Below are 17,692 nucleotides of genomic sequence, written 5' to 3'. Positions count from 1 at the left end.
CACGAGGACCTGGGTTCAAGACCCTAGTCCCCACCGGCAGGGTGAAAGCTTTACAAGTGGTGCAGCTGTGCTGAAAATGTCTCTCTGTCTCTCACCCTCTCTAACCGTCCCTTCCCTCGTGATTTCTGACTGTCTCCATGCAATAAATAAATAGAGATAATAAAAAATTAAAAAAAGAAAGTAAGTGAAATATCCCAACACTTCAAGGGCCCGCTCAGGACATTGCTGTACCTGTTCAGATCCTCACAGCACCCCATATCCAGGAAGGGCAAAGACACCTTGTTGGTTTTTTTTCAATTAAGTTTATTATATTTATTTACTTACTTGTTATTTTCTTTATTGGGGAATTAATGTTTTACATTCGATAGTAAATACAAACATTTTTACAAGCATAACATTTGCCACTAGGTCCGCTGTCATTCTTCTTGGACCTGTGTTCTCCACCACCACCCATCCCCATCCAAGCAAAAGACATCTTTTAAGTGTCTGAGGAATTCACTTACTTGGCCAGTCTTCCTGGCACGTCCCCCTCTTTCTCACGTGCAGGTCACAGTGTCCACATCCTCCAGGAGGGATGTATCCTTGGCCATTTGGGGACCGGGCGGGGGAGATACTGTTGGTGCTGAAGATGCACTTCTCCCTTGATGAACGAACACAAAAGGAGCAGCGGCCAGGGATCCCCCTTCCTGTAGACCCTCCCTGTAGACCTGGATGGGTAAGGAAATAAAAAAAAAAGGCTGAAGACATGGCAATCAGGAGCCAGAGTGTCAGCCTGGCAGGACTGGAGCAATGGACCCAAGGGCAGTTGGCCCTGGACTACTGAAACTGAGGGATCCTAGAGGCTGCTACCCTCTGGGGCAAGAGCTCAGCGCGCCCCATCTACACCTGCCCACCTGCCCCACACACCCTGGATGCGGTCAGGTCACCTCTGTGCCACTTGCTCGCTGCCAGCTGGCCTGCTCCTTGATTTGCAGGTCCACACCCAGGACCAAGGAAGGTCCTTTGGCAAGGCTGGGGGGCATTGGCTGCAGCAGACTCCCTCCCACCCAAGGTGGAGTCTCAGCAGCCCAGGCCCATGAGTTAAGGGCATGTATCCATAAATTAGGGCAAAATATATACCTTAAAGCAAAAGTGCACAATAGTCTGCAGTGAGTCAGTAAATGAAGCAAGTAGAAAAACCGAAAAAGATACCATAGCATAACTAATGGAATTGTTTCTACTTAGACCTAGATACCCTCTGCACCTACTTCCTATTAGCACTTCCCTCTATCACTCCAAAGCTAACCTTATCAGACACTGAAATAAGGACTACATAAGCTGAATAAGGGCAAGAGACTGGCATACTATAATGATGACTCTCTAGTCACTACCAGGCCACCTCATGCCTGGGAGCCCTGGGGTTCCCACACAGACATGATGGGTCTAGACCTCTAAGAGATCCCTCTAGCCACTGTCACTGGTCATCTCCATCAGGAACAACATAATGGACCCCTTTGTAGGCCCCTATAGGACCTTGCCCTCAATGTGGATCAACAATGGTAGGGACTGTTCCATTCTTCGAAGGGAGGTTGGATAACTTACTCTACCTACTACCCAAGGAAGATTAGTCCTAAAATTAGTGCAGCCTGGAATGCTCCTAGCCATAAGCACAGAATGTGAGCTCAGGTCTACCTGGATGCAGAGGTTACATAGGCTCCTGTGCTGAATATGGGCCCCAGATCAAATTGATGGGGTTAACAGTCAACAATATTTGTATGCTTTTCCCATATTTGGGAGTTACTCTCTTCCCTGATCCAGCTTTCTAGTCTTTCTTACAACTATGACACCATTTCTACAGTCAGCAACTTGGGTCCACTTGCATATCAGATGTCAGGCTCAGGCAAAAACTAGTAAACTCATGGGCCCCTTGGAATATACCTAAAATAGACCTACTAGATTTCTCCAAAACAGAGACCACCAAATCTTCCTCTGCAATAATCTTGCCTTCAGGTTCATGCTCAGTCAACAGTCTGTTCTGCTTTATATCTTAATTCTTTTTCAGCCACCAGGTTCCTGATGCCAACGTGATGTCAACGGGACTTCCCTGAGCAGGTGACCCGACCAATGTGTCTTGGAGCCCTGTTTCCCCAGAGTCCTGCCCCACCAGGGAAAGAGAGGCTGTGGATCGGTATGGAGAGGTATGGATCAACCTGCCAATGCCCTTATTCAGAAGCAATTACAGAAGCTAGATCTTCCACCTTCTGCACCCCGTAATGATCCTGGGTCCATACTCCTAGAAGGATAAAGAATAAGAAAACTATCAAGGGAGGGGATTGGATAGGGAGTTCTGGTGGTGGGACTTGTGTGTAAATAAATGTGCCCCTCTTATCCTATGGTCTTGTCAATATTTTCATTTTATAAATAAAAATTATAACAATTAAAAAACTTTCTTAATTAACTTTTTTTTTTTACTAGAGCACTGCTGAGCTCTGGATTTTGGTGGAATGGGGGTTGAAGCCAGGACTTTAGAGTCTCTGGCATGAGATTCACTTTGCATAACCATCATGCTATCTACACCCACAATTGAAAAAAAAAGAGATGATATTGAAAAAATTGGGTTGAAATGTGCAGAATAATGAAAGTGAACCACTATATTTCATCAAACACAAAAGTAAATTCCAAATGAATCAAAGACTTGAATGTTAGACCAGAAACTATCAAATACTTCAGAGGAAAATATTGGCAGAACTCTTTTCCATATAAATCTTAAAGACATCTTCAAGGAATAGAATCTATTAACAAAGAAGACAAAATAAAAATTAACGAATGGGACTATCAAGTTAAAAAGTTTCTGCACAGCAAAAGAAACCACCACCCTAACAAAGAGACCCCTCACAGAATGGGACAAGATCTTTACATGCCAATCATCAGATGAGACAAATAACCAACATATATAAGAGCTTACCAAACTCAACAACAAATGATCCCATTCAACAGGATATGAACATAATATTCTCCATAGATGAAATCCTAAAGGCTAATAAAATAAATGACCCCATTCAAAAGGATATGAACTGAATACTCTCCATAGATGAGATCCAAAAGACTAATAAACATTAAAAAGTGCTCCAAGTCATTGACTGTGAGATAAATGCAAATAAAGACAACAATCAGATACTTCTTCACTCCTGTGAGAATGTCATACATGAGAAGAGGTAGCAGTATCAAATTCTGGAGAGGCTGTGGGGACAAAGGAACCCTCCTGCACTGCTGGTGGGAATGTATATTGGTCCATACCCTGTGGAGAGCAGTCTGGAGAACTCTCAGAAGGCTAGAAGTGGACCTACCCAAAGATCCTGCAATTCCTCTTCTAGGGGTATATCCTAAGGAGCCAAACATACTCATCCGAAAAGATTTGTATATACCTATGTTCACAGCAGCACAATTTGTAACAGCTAAAATCTGGAAGCAATCCAGGTACCCAACAACAGATCAGTGGCTGAGTAAGTTGTGGCATATATACACAATGGAATACTACTCAGCTATTAAAAAATTAAAAATGGTGAATTCATCTTCTTTACCCCATCTTGGATGGGGCTTGAAGAAATCATGTTAAGTGAGATAAGTCAGATTTAAAAGGATGAATGTGGGATGATCTCATATAGACAAAAGTTGAAAAACAAGATCAGAAGGGAAAACACTAACCAGAACTTGAACTTAAGTTGGTGTATTGCACCAAAGTAAATGATTCTGGGGTGGGGGTGGGGATGAGGGAAGGATTCAGGTCCTGGAACATGATGGCAGAAGAGGACCTAGTGGGGGTTGTATTATTTTGTGGAAATTTTATGTATGTGAAAACTATTATATTTCACTGCTGACTGTAAACAATTAATCCCACAATAAAGAAAAAATAAGGAAAAAAATGAATTCAGAAAACCAATTCAAAGTTTAATGAAAGATAACCAGGCAACTCAGTAAATGGGAGAAGACATTTGTACATCACACATCTGATAAATGATTGATACCAGCATCTGTACAGAATTGGTGCAGATCTACAAAAGGAGCAAAAGCAACCCAATAAAAGAGTGGGACAAAGAACTAAGCAGACATTTTTCTAAAGAAAAGATACACATTGTCCACAGACACAAAAATAAATGCTCCACTTAACTTATCATTAGAGAAATACAAATAAAAACTACATTATGACACCATCTCTCTAGACAATAACCTGGGTCCACCTGCATATTAGATGTCAGGCTCAGGCAAAAGACAAGTAAATCCATGGGGCCTCTGGAATATACCTAAAATAGACCTACTACCTTCTCCCAAAAGGAAGACCCCCAAATCTTCATCTGCAATATTCATGCCTTTAGGTTCATGATTAGTCAACAATTTGTTCTGCATTGTATCTTAACTCTTTTTCTTTCCATGATGCCAACCCGACTTCCTCGGGCAGAAGACCCCACCATGTGTCTGGGAGCCCCACCTCTCCAGATCCCTGCCCCACTAGGGAGAGAGACAGGCTGAGAGTATGAACTGACCTATCACCTCCCATATTCAATGGAGAAGCGATTACAGAAGCCAGAACTCCCATCTTCTGCAACTCACAATGATCCTGGGTCCATACTCCCAATGGGATAAAGAACAGGGAAGCTATCAAGGGAGGCGATTGGATATGGAGCTCTGGGGGTGGGCAATGTGTGGAAATGCACCCCTCTTATCCTATAGTATTGCCAACATTTCCATTTTATAAATAAAAAAGTAATAAAAACTATACTAAGATACAGTCTCACACCTGAGAGAGTGGCTTCCATCAGCAAACCAGGAATGACAGGTTGCAGAGTAAAAGGGGCTCTGCTGTACTGCTGGTGAGAGTATGAACTGGTGCAGCCTCTTTGGAAGACTGCGTGGAGAGTCCTTAAACAACCTTGTGATCCAGCAGTTACACCCTTACGCATTTATCCGGTGGACAAATGGACACTGAATAGAAGGGCCACATGCACCCCATGTTCCTAGCTGCACTGTTCACAATAGCCAAAGATTGGAGAGGAGGCTAGTGGTAGCACAACGGGCTAAGCTCACATGGCACAAAGTGCAAGGACCGGCATAAGGAACCTGGTTTGAGCCCCCGGCTCCCCACCTGCATGTGGGGTCACTTCACAAGCAGTTATGCAGGTCTGCAGGTGTCTATCTTTCTCTCCCCACTGTCTTCCCCCCCATCTCAATTTCTCTCTTTCCTATCCAACAACAATAGCAGCAATAACAATAACAGCAAGGGCAACAAAAATGGGAAAAAAATGGCCTCCAGGAGCAATGGATTCATAGTGCAGGCACTGAGTCCCAGTGATAACCCCGGAGGTAAAACAAAACAAAACAAAAAACAAAAAAACCTTGGAGATAGCTTAAATGCCCGGCTAAAGAAGTTATAGGATATATATTCCATGGAATACTGCTCTGCAATCAGAAAAGATGATATTGTGTCTTTTGAGGTAACATGGATGGAACCAGAGGTGATTATGCTTAGCAAATAAGAAAAAAAGATGAAAGACACTCACATGTGGAATCTAGAGATCTCAACTTGTCATAAATATTTACATTAACTAATAAATACATAATACACACTCTTTAATATATTATTAAGTTCCTAACTTTAAAGTAACAGCCCAACAGCATTTTTTTATTTAATAAAAGAGACATTAACAAAACCATAGGATAAGAGGGGTACAGTTCCACACAATTCCCACCACCCGATCTCCAACAGCATTTAAACTACCTGAACAAAATTTACCAAACACATGGACAGTCTCTCCTAAGGAACACCAAACCATTTTCACACTAAAGAACACACATGACATCAGCCCTACATATAAGGATCATTTTATTATTGTAACTAATACTTTGGGCTTAAGTATTATTGTATTACGACACATGTTATTTCAGGTGTGAAACTGAAAGTGGACATGTGTCCCCCTTTGTCCTGATGCCCCGCCTCCTACCCCCCAGATTTCCTCACTTTTTTTTCTTTCCATTTTATTTATACAACAGAGAGAAATTGAGAGGTAAGTAGAGATAGAGAGGGACATAAAAAGACGGGCACCTGGGAGTCGGGCGGTAGCGCAGCGGGTTAAGCGCACGTGGCGCAAAGCACAAGAATTGGCGTGAGGATCCCGGTTCAGGCCCCCAGCTCCCCACCTGCAGGGGAGTCTCTTCACAAGCAGTGAAGCAGGTCTGCAGGTGTCTGTCTTTCTCTCCCCCTCTCTGTCTTCCCCTCCTCTCTCCATTTCTCTCTGTCCTATCCAACAACAAGAACACCAATCATAACTACAACAACAAGGGCAACAAAAGGGAATAAATAAATAAATACTTAAAAAAAAAAAGACGGGCACCTATTGTCCTGCTTCAGCACTCATGAAGCATCACCCCTGCAGGTGGAGAGCAGGACCTAGAACCCAGGTCCTTTCGCACGGTGATGTGCGCTTAACCAGGTATGCCACTGCCCAGTCAGCACCCTTCCTTCCTATTTGATAACCACAACTGGTCTTAGACTACAAATGTTTATTATCATTTTTTGTTAGATGTTTGCATTCTCTATATAAGATACACTAAGGAAATTACAAAATGCTTACCCTTCATAAGAATGACCCACATATCCATGAAAAATGCTCCATCTCACTTACTATTAGAGAAATGCAAACAAACTGATGCTGAAATACTACCACATACCAGTGAGAATGCTCTATGTCAAAAAGATTGAGCATAAATGCTGACAAGGATTTGGGAAAAAAGAAATTCTGGTACACTCTTGGTAAGAATGCAAAATGGCTCACACCCAGTGGAAAAAGGTATGAATAGTCTTTTTTAAATATTTACTTATTCCCTTTTGTTGCCCTTGTTGATTTATTGTTGTAGTTATGATTGTTGTTGTTACTGATATTGTCGTTGGTGGACAGGACAGAGAGAGTAGGAGAAGATAGAGGGGGGAGAGACAGACAGACACTTGCAGACCTGCTTCACCGCTTGTGAAGCAACTCCCCTGCAGGTGGGGAGCTGGGGGCTCGAACCGGGATCCTTAAGTCGGTCCCTGTGCTTTGCGCCACATGCGCATAACCCACTGCGCTGCTGCCCGACTCCCGAATAGTCTTTTTTTTATTATTTATTTTTTCCCTTTTGTTGTCCTTGTTGTTTTATTGTTGTCATTGTTGGATAGGACAGAGAGAAATGGAAAGAGGAAGGGAAGACAGAGAGAGGGAGCAAAAGACAGACACCTGCAGATCTGCTTCACCGCCTGTGAAGCGACTCTCCTGTAGGTGGGGAGCTGGGAGCTTGAACTGGGATCCTTCCACCGGTCGTGTGTTTTGTGCCACCTGCACTTAACCCGCGGTGCTACTGCCCGATTCCCTGAATAGTCTTTAAGAATAAAAATGGAATTACCTTGTGATCCTGCATTACCACTCACAAACTTTACCAAGTAAATACACTCATTCACTAGTGAGGCTTTGTGCTCCCCACAGTTCAGATGTCCTTATCCATACTGTTCACTATGCAAATAGCTGAGATATGGAAATAACCTAAATGCCCACCAACAGCTGACTGCATAAAGAAATTTTGGGACAAAGATTCAACAGAATGAACTTGGTCATTTACAACAAGATTGTGTTGTTCGGGACCAAATGGATGGTACTGGATGTGACTATGCTAAATGAAATGAGACATGAATGACCACTAGCAGACAGTTTTGGTCACACGTGGAATAAAGCAAAGAAACTTGGAAAACACAACCACAACAAAACTAATGCCCAGACTCCGACAGTCACAGAGGATCACAGAGGGTGGGGGGAGGGGTGAGCACTGGCTGTTAGGTCCCTAACTGCATCAGAACTCAAGACCGGTGCAGACCAACTGCCAGCAGACACTTTCACAGCAAAGCAGCTTCAGTTTCAAGTGAGCGTCTGTGGATGATGAGCAGCTGATATGACTTGGGAAAGGGGCTGGCTGGGCTGGAGCTGGGTGGTGAACAAAAAAGGCTGTCAGTCCCTGCTCTCTCACTGGCTAAAGATGTATCTCAGCAGAGATCTGGCAGCAGGACAGAAGCCTGGCTGAGAGCAGGGCAGTGGCTGCATGGTGCCCCCCTCCTACTCACTCCTTCCTCACCCAAACCCAGTCTCCACAGACTACAACCCCTTCCACCCATAGCCTCTGCAGTCAGGATGCTAACTAGGTCTCCTCCTCCAGGAACCTTTGTGTATGAAGTGGCATTGGTGTATGGCCCCACCCACTCGTGTAATGTCTATGGATGCTTCTGTGCCGTAACATGGTTGAGTTATTGTGTCAAGTGGATACAGGCCAGGGAAATTTTAAAATATCTGGTCTTTGTATTCCTCATCTAATGCTAATTGTTTCAACTTGTGAAGATAACTTAAGCCTGTTCTACTACAAAATGTATCAACCATTATCTCACCCAAACTTGCCAGCATCTGCAAATATGTTTGAGTTACTTAAATTCGGTTGAACTTCCAAGTCAGAAAATATAGGTAGAAACACAATCCAGGAGGATCCATGTTTGTCATTAATAATAGCAAAACATATCTCCTATTGGAAGGTGCAGGAGATTTAAAATATTCAAATCCTGTGCAATAGCACACAGGACATTCACTATTTATAAAAAGGAAAACAGCAAATTGACTTTGAGCTACAAATTCAAGACTTGAGCCATAGGACTCAAGAACCACTCAAAGCCAACCCAGTGAAGCCAAATACGGGAAAACATTTCATACATGTGGTCAAGTGAATTACAAGCATGCTTCAGAATTCTAGAAAATGCAGACTTGAAAGAGCTCACATAAGCATGAAAAATAGCAAAACAAAGCAAAGAAAAACAATGCTATTTGATATTATTAGATAATTACACTGAACATCACATAACTTAGGTAAATTTGTATGTTACAATTATACAGAGTTGTGAGAAGACATTCTTGTTTACAATTAAAAAACTTTTTTGTTTGTTTTGCTTTTGTCTCATGATAGACCCAACATATTTTTAAATATTTAGATACACTACTGCAGACTATCAGTCACCTTGAGGCCTCACTTTTCACTCCAAGAGACGGTCAGGGTCTTCTCCACTGTCTGCATTCCATCCCTGTGAGAAGGGCCACTAGACTATCCAGCCCTCCAGAGAGGAGTGTGGTGAGGATGGTGCCAGCTAGTGCAGCAAAGCTGTGCCCTGTGATGGGGGCGGGCTGAGGGCTGGGTAGAGGGAAACTACAGAGGGTGAGAGGAAACCCACGGAGGAATCAACCGTCTCTACATGATCACTTCAGTGCTCTCTCACTGCTCATCTCTTTCTGCCTCATTGTTTTTCTCCTCCTCCTTCCTCCCCCCTCTTCTTCGTCTTCTCCCTTCTCCGCCCCTCCTCCAGGGTTATCACTGGGGCTTAGAGCCAAAACTATGCATCCAATGCACCATTTTTTCCATTTGATCGGACAGGACAGAGAGAAATTGAGAGGGGAGGGAAAGCTGAAAGGGAAAGAGACAAATCTGCAGGCCTGCTTCACTGCTTGTGAAGCTTCCCCCTGCAGGTGGGGAGTGGGGACTTGAACTCAGATCCTTGTGAGGGTCCTTGTGCTTTGTACTATGTGTGCCTCATGGGTGTGCCACTGCCCAGCTGCTTTCTTTGTGTCTATGTACACAAACAAATTTGTCTACACTAACTACAGATTCAATAAATAAATGTTCACCTACGATGCAAACAACCTAAGAAAGCATATGTCTCCATGAATTGGCAGGCAGGGACATCATTTCCCTTAGGAAATCGGCTATCCCCTCTCCTCCCCAATCACAGTTCACATGAGAGACCTGGATGCAGGCTGGGTCTCCAGAGTGAAGGCACTGAGGATGTCCCACCTGTCTCAGCTCTGATCCTGTCCACAGAAGGCATGATCCCAGAATATTGACAGTTTGAGGCCTGGGGGCCACCTGAAATGGCAGAACAGAAAACACTGTGAGCTTCAGCACATTCTGTGTCCTGTGTTAGTCCCCTGGTGACTGTCTCACACAAAGAAAGGCAAAGGGTCCCAAACAAGAGCACAGCCTAGGGAAAGGCACAGCTTTCTCCAGAGGGTGCTTGTCTCCAGTCCACTGATCAAGGGCACTAGACTTTCATCCTACAGGAAAGAGCCTTTCAAGCAGAACAGTTCACAGCGTTAGCTACCATCTTCCACTATCACCAGCCAGCAGACACCATTCACCATCTATTTAGTGTGTGATGGTGCACAGTCATGTTTTTAGACGTACGCTCAATTTAAAAGTGGATTCAAGGGGGTCGGGTGGTAGTGCAGTGGGTTGAGCGCACATGGTGCAAAGCGCAAGGACCGGCATGAGGATCCCGGTTCCAGCCCCGCTCCCCACCTGCAGGTGAGTCGCTTTGCAGGAGGTGAAACAGGTCTGCAGGTATCTGTCTTTCTCTCCTCTTCTCTGTCTTCCCCTCCTCTCTCCATTTCTTTCTGTCCTAACCAACAATGAAGGACATCAACAATAACAATAATAACCACAGCAAGGCTACAACAACGGCAACAAAGGGGGGAAAAATGGCCTCCAAGAGCAGTGGGTTCATGGTGCAGGCACTGAGCCCCAGCAATAACCCTGGAGGCAAAAAAAAAAAAAGTGAATTCAAGCAACACTTCTATCTCAGGCAGAGAGGTGAGCTCACCTCAAAGTCAGATGAGGACAACGATGATGTAACTCCTCCTTCATTGCTGGAAATGATGTATAAGTCCTGTGAAGGAGCTGGGAGGATAGACTGACCATCGGATCACAGTCCATTGCCAATTCTGAAATAAATAGTTTCCCTAAAGGATACATGAGCATCACTTACAGAAAATGTTCAACATCGTCCTGAAAAAGAGAATCTCCTATTTCATAATTTCAGAATTCATTTTATATAAGGAAATGTTGATACTGGGAACCAATCCCCCCCACTAGGGATTATAAACAGATAATGCCAGGTTTTAATGCACACTTGAACCAATATGCATTGGAGATACACAACATTCCCAACTAAACTACCAAACGTCTCTGATACACATGGCCAGGTGTTCATGTCTACACTATGCTGAGACAGAAACCAGGAAAGCACTACCTCTGTCAGTGAGAGTTGACCTTACCTTGGAAAGAAGGGAGTCCTTGTCCTCCTCTGTCTCCTCTGCCTTCTTATTCTAGGAGGACACAGTTATGGTCAGCTCTGTAGCTACGTAAGGTGACATAAACCCAATTCCACATACGAAGTCACTGTTCTGAGCCTGGAGTGAGCAGGTGACCTGGGGAACTTCTCACAACACTGAGGGTGGACAGTTCCTGGAGACCAGGTCAGAGAGATGAGAGCCAATGGCCTCTATATACATCCTGCTGCCCTGCAGTTGGGGTGCCCTGAGCATGTGACTCTCAATGGAGCAAGAGCAGCCAGCTCTGAGCCCCTGCAGGTGGGGAGGAGGAGGGAAGGGTGGAGGGGAACACTTTGCTCCAGGGTGTGCAGCCCACCTCAGTGCTCCTGGTGGAGCACGGCACACAGCCAGCGAGAGGCTCAGAGGAAATACTTGTGTGACCCGGCCTGGGAGAGCCCTTCAGTCCACACCAGCTCTGAACATGCAGGGGCTCCCCCTCCCCTGTGTACACAGAGAGGGTCTAATTCACACTCAGCTCCCGGCTCACAGCAGAACTGTGTTTCCAGTGCAAGTGAAAGTGAGAGAGGGAGCCTCCAGATTGCTTCCATGACAGGTGGATGAATATGAAACCCAGAGTCATGGGCACTGAATTTCATTTCAGGGATTTCTGCCCAAATAGATCCAGAGTAATGCATGCAAGAACTGCTCAGGGAGACACAGATGTCACTGAAAAGATCATGTTTAGTTCCCAGAGTAAGAAAAGATGCTTATACACACTGTGCATTGATTACCAGGGGCATAATTCCTCTACATGCTATCTCAGAGAATATGAAAACTTTATGTTTTTGTATATGAGAGACACACAAAGGCAGAGAGGGTGAGAGCAGGAGGGGGGGGGCAGGAAAAGGGAGAGGGAGAAGAGAGGTGAGGAGAGACCACAGCACCAAAGCTTCCTTCCATGCTCTGGGGGCTAGGCTTGAATTTGGGTTGCTCACATGGCAAAGCAGCACACTATCCAAATGAACTATTTTTCCGGCCCTACTGGCTGAGTTTTTCACCTTTAGCAGCACCACCATCCTTTCTTTCCTGGCTGTCTGAGGGTAAATTCACTGTATCGGCTCCAGGGGGCACAGAACACTGGGTGAGGGTCTCCTGGGCTGTGATCCTTACCTCCCCTCCAGGGCGAGTTATAGAAGAAGAAAAAAGGGACGGGGATTAATTTGCACCTTGACGGGTCAGAGAACTGGGGGCTGGGAGACAGCTCACCCCACAGAAGGCACTCTTCACCATGCACAAGGACCTGGGTTCCTTGCACCTGGCACCACATGGGGTCACCACACAGGGAAGGCTCCACAACTGTGGGATGGAGCTGTGGTATCTAGTCTTCGAGTTTCCTCCTCACACTTTCTACAATTAAAGAAAAAACAAGGATCTGCTGTTCAGGGAGTGGCAGAGCAGCACAGACACAGGGCCTGGTGTCCAAGGGAGATAGATGAGAAGTCTCTCTTGAGTAATAAAGACCTCACACATCTCTCCTGAAGGTGCTTATCTGACCTTCCAGGGAGGGCCTGGCTTTGTGTGTACCCCAAAAGCCAAGAACCCCATCTGAACTTGTGTCAACACAATCATCTCTCAGGTGCCCTTTTGTCTCTAGAGGCCAAGATAGGTAACTGAGGCCTGAAGGTCAGAGACAGGGCAGAGTTGTGTGACACAGGAGGCCTAGGGCTTGGAGTGGAAGCTTGGCCGCTCACACCTGTGCTCACCAAGCCTTGGTCAAGTCACCCATCCTCTGGGCTCCAATATCCTCCTCCTGGGAGACAGTAGTATGTAAGAGGCCTTCAGAAGTCTCTTATTTGTCTGTGAACCCCACATGCAGAGAAGCTATTGACCAGAGAGAAAAAAAATGGCGAGATGCTTGGGCTGGTGTTTACATCTGGGTTCAGGGGAGTGGAGCTATAGGGAGGGGCAGACCAGTGCATGGAAGAGACCCTGAATCCTGTATCCTCCTCTGGCCCCTCTGTCAGTGTCTGGGATCTGAAGAACACCCCATCACTTACTGAAAGCGTCCTGAAGGGAAAATCCCAGAGCCAGTGTAAACATTACAGAAAGTAACTCTGATATCTGATGCGAGGATTCTGTATCCCAAGGCCCCAGGCCCATGCACTGTGCAGTTAAAAAGAAAAACCAGGACTCCTGTGGTCCTGCGTGTATGACTCCACAGTGCACTGCCCTCTGCAGTGATTCCTGGTCTCTTGTGGACACTGGGAAGACCAGAGGTGGGGGGTGGTGAGAGAACCAGAGCAGCTCATTAAGTGACATGGATACAGGTGCATGTGCTTCAGAGGGAAAAAAAAAAAAGTATCATGGGCATATTCTATTCCTCTGCATGGAGAATGGGGAGGGGAAACGAAAGGAAACATGGGGACCAGGGGTGTCTTTGATGTTTAGCCATTGCAAAGCCATTCTGTCTCCACCTGCTGGAAAACTGGAGTCAGGATTAAAACCCAGTCTCAGCAGCAGGAGAAATTCCCAATCCCCACACAAGACAGGTGACTTACAGGGGGTCGCCACAGAAAACTAGGAAGGTGGGAGAGGACACTGCTTTCAGAGGGAGGAGGGATTCCCTAAATCAGACAGGGGGTATAGACGGGGCAGGGAAGGGAGATGGGAACATATCCCCTGATGAATGAAGGCAACTGCCCCTGGTTTGCCGACTATTAATGAGGGGGGGGATTCTAGAGCAGGAGCAATATCCAGAAGTGAGGGAGGGGACACACTCAGGGAGGGAAGGCCTACAATGATTAGGAGGATGGGGGCGTCTTCTGCAGAGACAATGGGGGTGGCCGGGGGGGATGTCATACAATGGATGAAGACTGAGTGGATGAGGTGAGCTGGGGGACTCTGGTGATGGGAAACCAGGCTGGGTCAAGGAAGGAGCTGGCCCTGGCTTCCCAGCCAGCCACCAAGGTCACTTTGCCAGTCTTGTAGGACCTCAGATTTGAGTGACAGGCCTGAGGGTGCCTGGGCTGAAGCAGCATGACTGGCAGGGCCAGATATTATCAGCAAGAGCATCTTGGTGAAGAAGGTGTCAACAGAACCTCTGGTAACAGGAACCAGGTACAACTATGAGAAATCTGAGGTAGCCAAGGTTGCCAGAGCTGCCTGCAAACCACATGTGAGTTACAGTCTGAAAATATGAAAACACAATGACCCCCCCACTTCTATTTCCCTTCTCATTCTGTCATATTGGCTCAGCCCTTGTGTCAGAAATAGTAACTATAACCCATCAGCCTACTTCCCTTGGGGCCAACCTCAGAAGCTGCCCCTACCTGGAATCTCTTCAGCAATGTTCTCCTCAGAACACAATCTTAAAGACACAAGTGAATGAGGAAGCTAGTGCAGACAGGGACACACCACAACTATGAGATGTGGTTGCGGTGGGTGAAAAGCACACAACTGACTACTAAGCTTCTTATGGGAGAAACACAAAGAGAGGAGGAAAGAAATGAGAGGACAGACCCTTGTTTTTTAGTTCAAGTGATGTGACTGAGTAGCAGAGATGCTGGGGCAGCAGAGACACATGGGATAGGAATATGTGGAAGCATTCAAATGACAAGAGGCCCAGCGGTGTCTGCAAGCCCAGGCAATGGCTCCATCTGTTTGACTTCTGCAAGCCCTTCTGCCCCAGGGCAGCCACATATGCTGTCAGTACTTTCATCACAACTGTCCTCAGATTTTACCTCTGAGATAAAGTCCAGGGAAGAATCCAGTTGCTACAAGCCAGTGTAACACCCTATTTCACATTCAGTATTCAGTGTTTGTATAAGCCAATCCTTGTTGGTGACTCTCATGCTCTAAAGTAATGCCAGCAGCCATTATCACACATATGCCCACATTCAGGTGCATCCTCTGCTTTGGCTCCTCTCTGCAGTCACTGTGTTACAGCCCCTCTGTGCCAGCAGAGGGCAGCCCATGAGGGGGGAGCTCAGGAGAGCTGTGGAGTGGCCTGAGCACCCACACTGTCTACCTTGTGTGTGCACAGAGTCTGGGTCCTACAGCTACACACGAGCACTGCAATGAGGGGCTGACCCCAGCTGAGCAACAAATGGTCCTGCGGGTCCCCATCTGTGCTAGGACATGCCTTTCAGTACTGGGGCATTTCTTCTGCTCGTGGTGCTCATACAAACAGCTAGCAAAATATCAACTGTAATGAGCTGGTGTTAGGTGTGACAGCATGTGATGTCACAGGTGTTTCTATGCGGTGCCCCTCATCTATCCCATCTAGAAGGTGACCAGAATCCCTGGGTCTTCTAGGAGCTGTCACACTAGTAATATGGTGATGGCTTCCTCAGGCAGTGTGAGCAGGAAGCCCCCTGGGGAATGATGGAGAGCTGAGGCTCACTGTGGACTCAGGCATTTCCAGAATCACACTGAGAGTTTCCACAACCTGGAAGGCCCCTACTGACCCCATGGTCAGGGGCAGCCTTGTCAGTGTGCTAAGTGCAGCCGGCAGCTCAGAGAATCAGACTCAGGGACATATGCCTGGGTTCACATTTATGCTTTTCTACTATTAATATGGTGTGTTGGTGTTTCTTAAGTCTCAGGACTCCACCATACTGATCCAACATTGTGTAAAGTATAGGTCAACCAACATTTTGCAACAATGACCCCTGAGTCAACTCAGAGAAGGAAATCTACACACCATTTCTCAGTCTCTCTTGCTCCCTCACTAGTCTCATCCTTATTTTCATGGGGAAGGCCCATTGCTGAGGACCAGTCACTTTAGCTCTGGACTTAACTTTTACAAGAATCCTGACCAAATGCCAGGATTGTTACTTTCTATGTTGTTACAACAGCATAGAAAATAGTAAACATATACTCACAGTTAAAAGCCTGATAACATTGTCCCCAGGACCCTGCAGTGGGGTTTAAGAGGAGCCTGGTTTCTGACTATATCTAAACATCAAATAGGACATTCTTCCTATTAGAGAAGCTTTGTTAAGCATTTGGATTTCCCCAGAAAAAACAACACAAAGGGATCATCCCCACACTGCTCCCACAGCTGCATCTAAAACCTGCCCAGAATCACCAGCGCTCAGACTGCTGGGTCTGGTTCTCACACCTAGATCCCCAGAATATACTGTTTCTGGGACAAACACATGTGAGAGAGATGTGTCTCCTGTATTTTCATTACACGTTGAAACCCACTCCTCACAGCATTCTGATTCATTGCTCAGGATGGTTAATGAAATATAATCAAGTATTTCATGATTTTTAAATAGCCAAGCATCAATACTTATCTCTGGGAAAGATTACCTTAATGTCCCAAAGCAAAACAGATCATTATACCTCTGTACAGTGAAAGGTCTAAAACATAGCTCCTTTTCCTAACATGCATCTAACATAGGGGAAAAAAAAAAAAAGAAACCTTAGACACTTGATTTTGTCTTTCTGTCATCAAACCTCCCACCTTCACTCTCAAAAACTCAGGGCCTTACACCCTTGAGCCCGTACTCAGGAACTGTTCCTATCTGGTATCTCTGGTACTTCATCTTCATCAGATTCTTCAATGCTCTCTATAAACACACACGCACACAACGGAACACCACTGTGAGCAGCCAGGAGATCTTGTCTCTTGCCACACAGGGGAGGGTCTAGTGGGGACCATGCTCAGTGCAATAGGCCAGAAGAAGGTAAATACCAGAGGACCTCACAAGTGGGATTTCAGGAACAGAGCAAAGGAAAATAAGGGGAAACACTAACAGCCCCGTGGTCAATGTCAGCACAGCTGAAGGAGACACAGAAAGGGGTGGTGGTGGAGGGGCTCCCAGGGGTTTGGGCTTTGAGCCCTTTCGGGGATGAAGGGGTCATTTTAGTGGCGACAGAGGTTTGCTGGCAGTTATGTTGTGGGATGTGCAACTGCACCCCTGACACAGGGGTGTCTTGTCAAACTTACTTTCTCTTTAAATAAAATGAGCAATAAATAGATGTGTGGTAATGTTCACGCACAGAGACTTACCCAGACTTGTGGAAAAAGAGATCCTCCATTTGAATCTGGACTTTGGAGAGCCTGGATGCCGTGCTGCTTTGGGGGCGAGGCAAAGAGAAGAGAAATCACAGCAGATACAGAACCCTTGCTTTGCAGTAAAAAGCATCCTTGCTGAAGCAGTTTTCTGAACCCAGACTTCCTGATACTTGTGATAGGAAATTCTACTCATTTCCAATAACGACTTTTGCCTCTGTGCTTGCCAAATATTTGCTGTTTGTCTGCCAGGCACATTCATTTCAATAATGACACTATGAGGTTTGCTTTTCCAGTTCTTCCTTCGTTACAAGATTTCTACTCTAGGGCAATGTCTGGATATATGAGAGATTTTTCTTGGCCAACAGGCTAAGAGAGAAGATTGTATTGCCACAAATGATTACCCAGAACACTGATGTCTGGCTGCTGCCCTGAGGGTCTGGTGATTGTGCATGGGATCACTGGGATAAACTCAATTATTTTATATCACCAAAAAATGGACCTGATGTAGTGACATTTGACACTTGGACTG

The 17,692-nt window shown here is 45.7% G+C and overlaps 1 long non-coding RNA gene across 3 annotated transcripts; it reads right to left on the bottom strand.

The window, feature by feature from the left end:
• Nucleotides 1-312: 312 nt before the first annotated feature.
• Nucleotides 313-17,474, bottom strand: LOC132535278 (uncharacterized). 3 transcript variants are annotated; one of them, XR_009547050.1, is made up of 5 exons: nucleotides 17,158-17,474; nucleotides 11,142-11,192; nucleotides 10,688-10,808; nucleotides 1,933-2,272; nucleotides 313-707 (listed from the first exon to the last, which is right to left on the bottom strand). It is a non-coding gene; the product is annotated as an uncharacterized LOC132535278 (long non-coding RNA). The 3 variants fall into 3 exon arrangements; XR_009547052.1 differs by lacking the exons at nucleotides 10,688-10,808; nucleotides 11,142-11,192; nucleotides 17,158-17,474 and adding an exon at nucleotides 7,548-7,749; XR_009547051.1 differs by lacking the exons at nucleotides 10,688-10,808; nucleotides 11,142-11,192; nucleotides 17,158-17,474 and adding an exon at nucleotides 4,775-4,895.
• Between the last annotated feature and the right edge of the window lie 218 nt (nucleotides 17,475-17,692).

This window comes from Erinaceus europaeus, chromosome 21 (assembly GCF_950295315.1).
Source record: "Erinaceus europaeus chromosome 21, mEriEur2.1, whole genome shotgun sequence".
NCBI lineage: Eukaryota > Metazoa > Chordata > Mammalia > Eulipotyphla > Erinaceidae > Erinaceus > Erinaceus europaeus.
The sequence above is the reverse complement of the archived record's forward strand: the minus strand, read 5'-3'. Positions and strand labels throughout refer to the sequence as shown.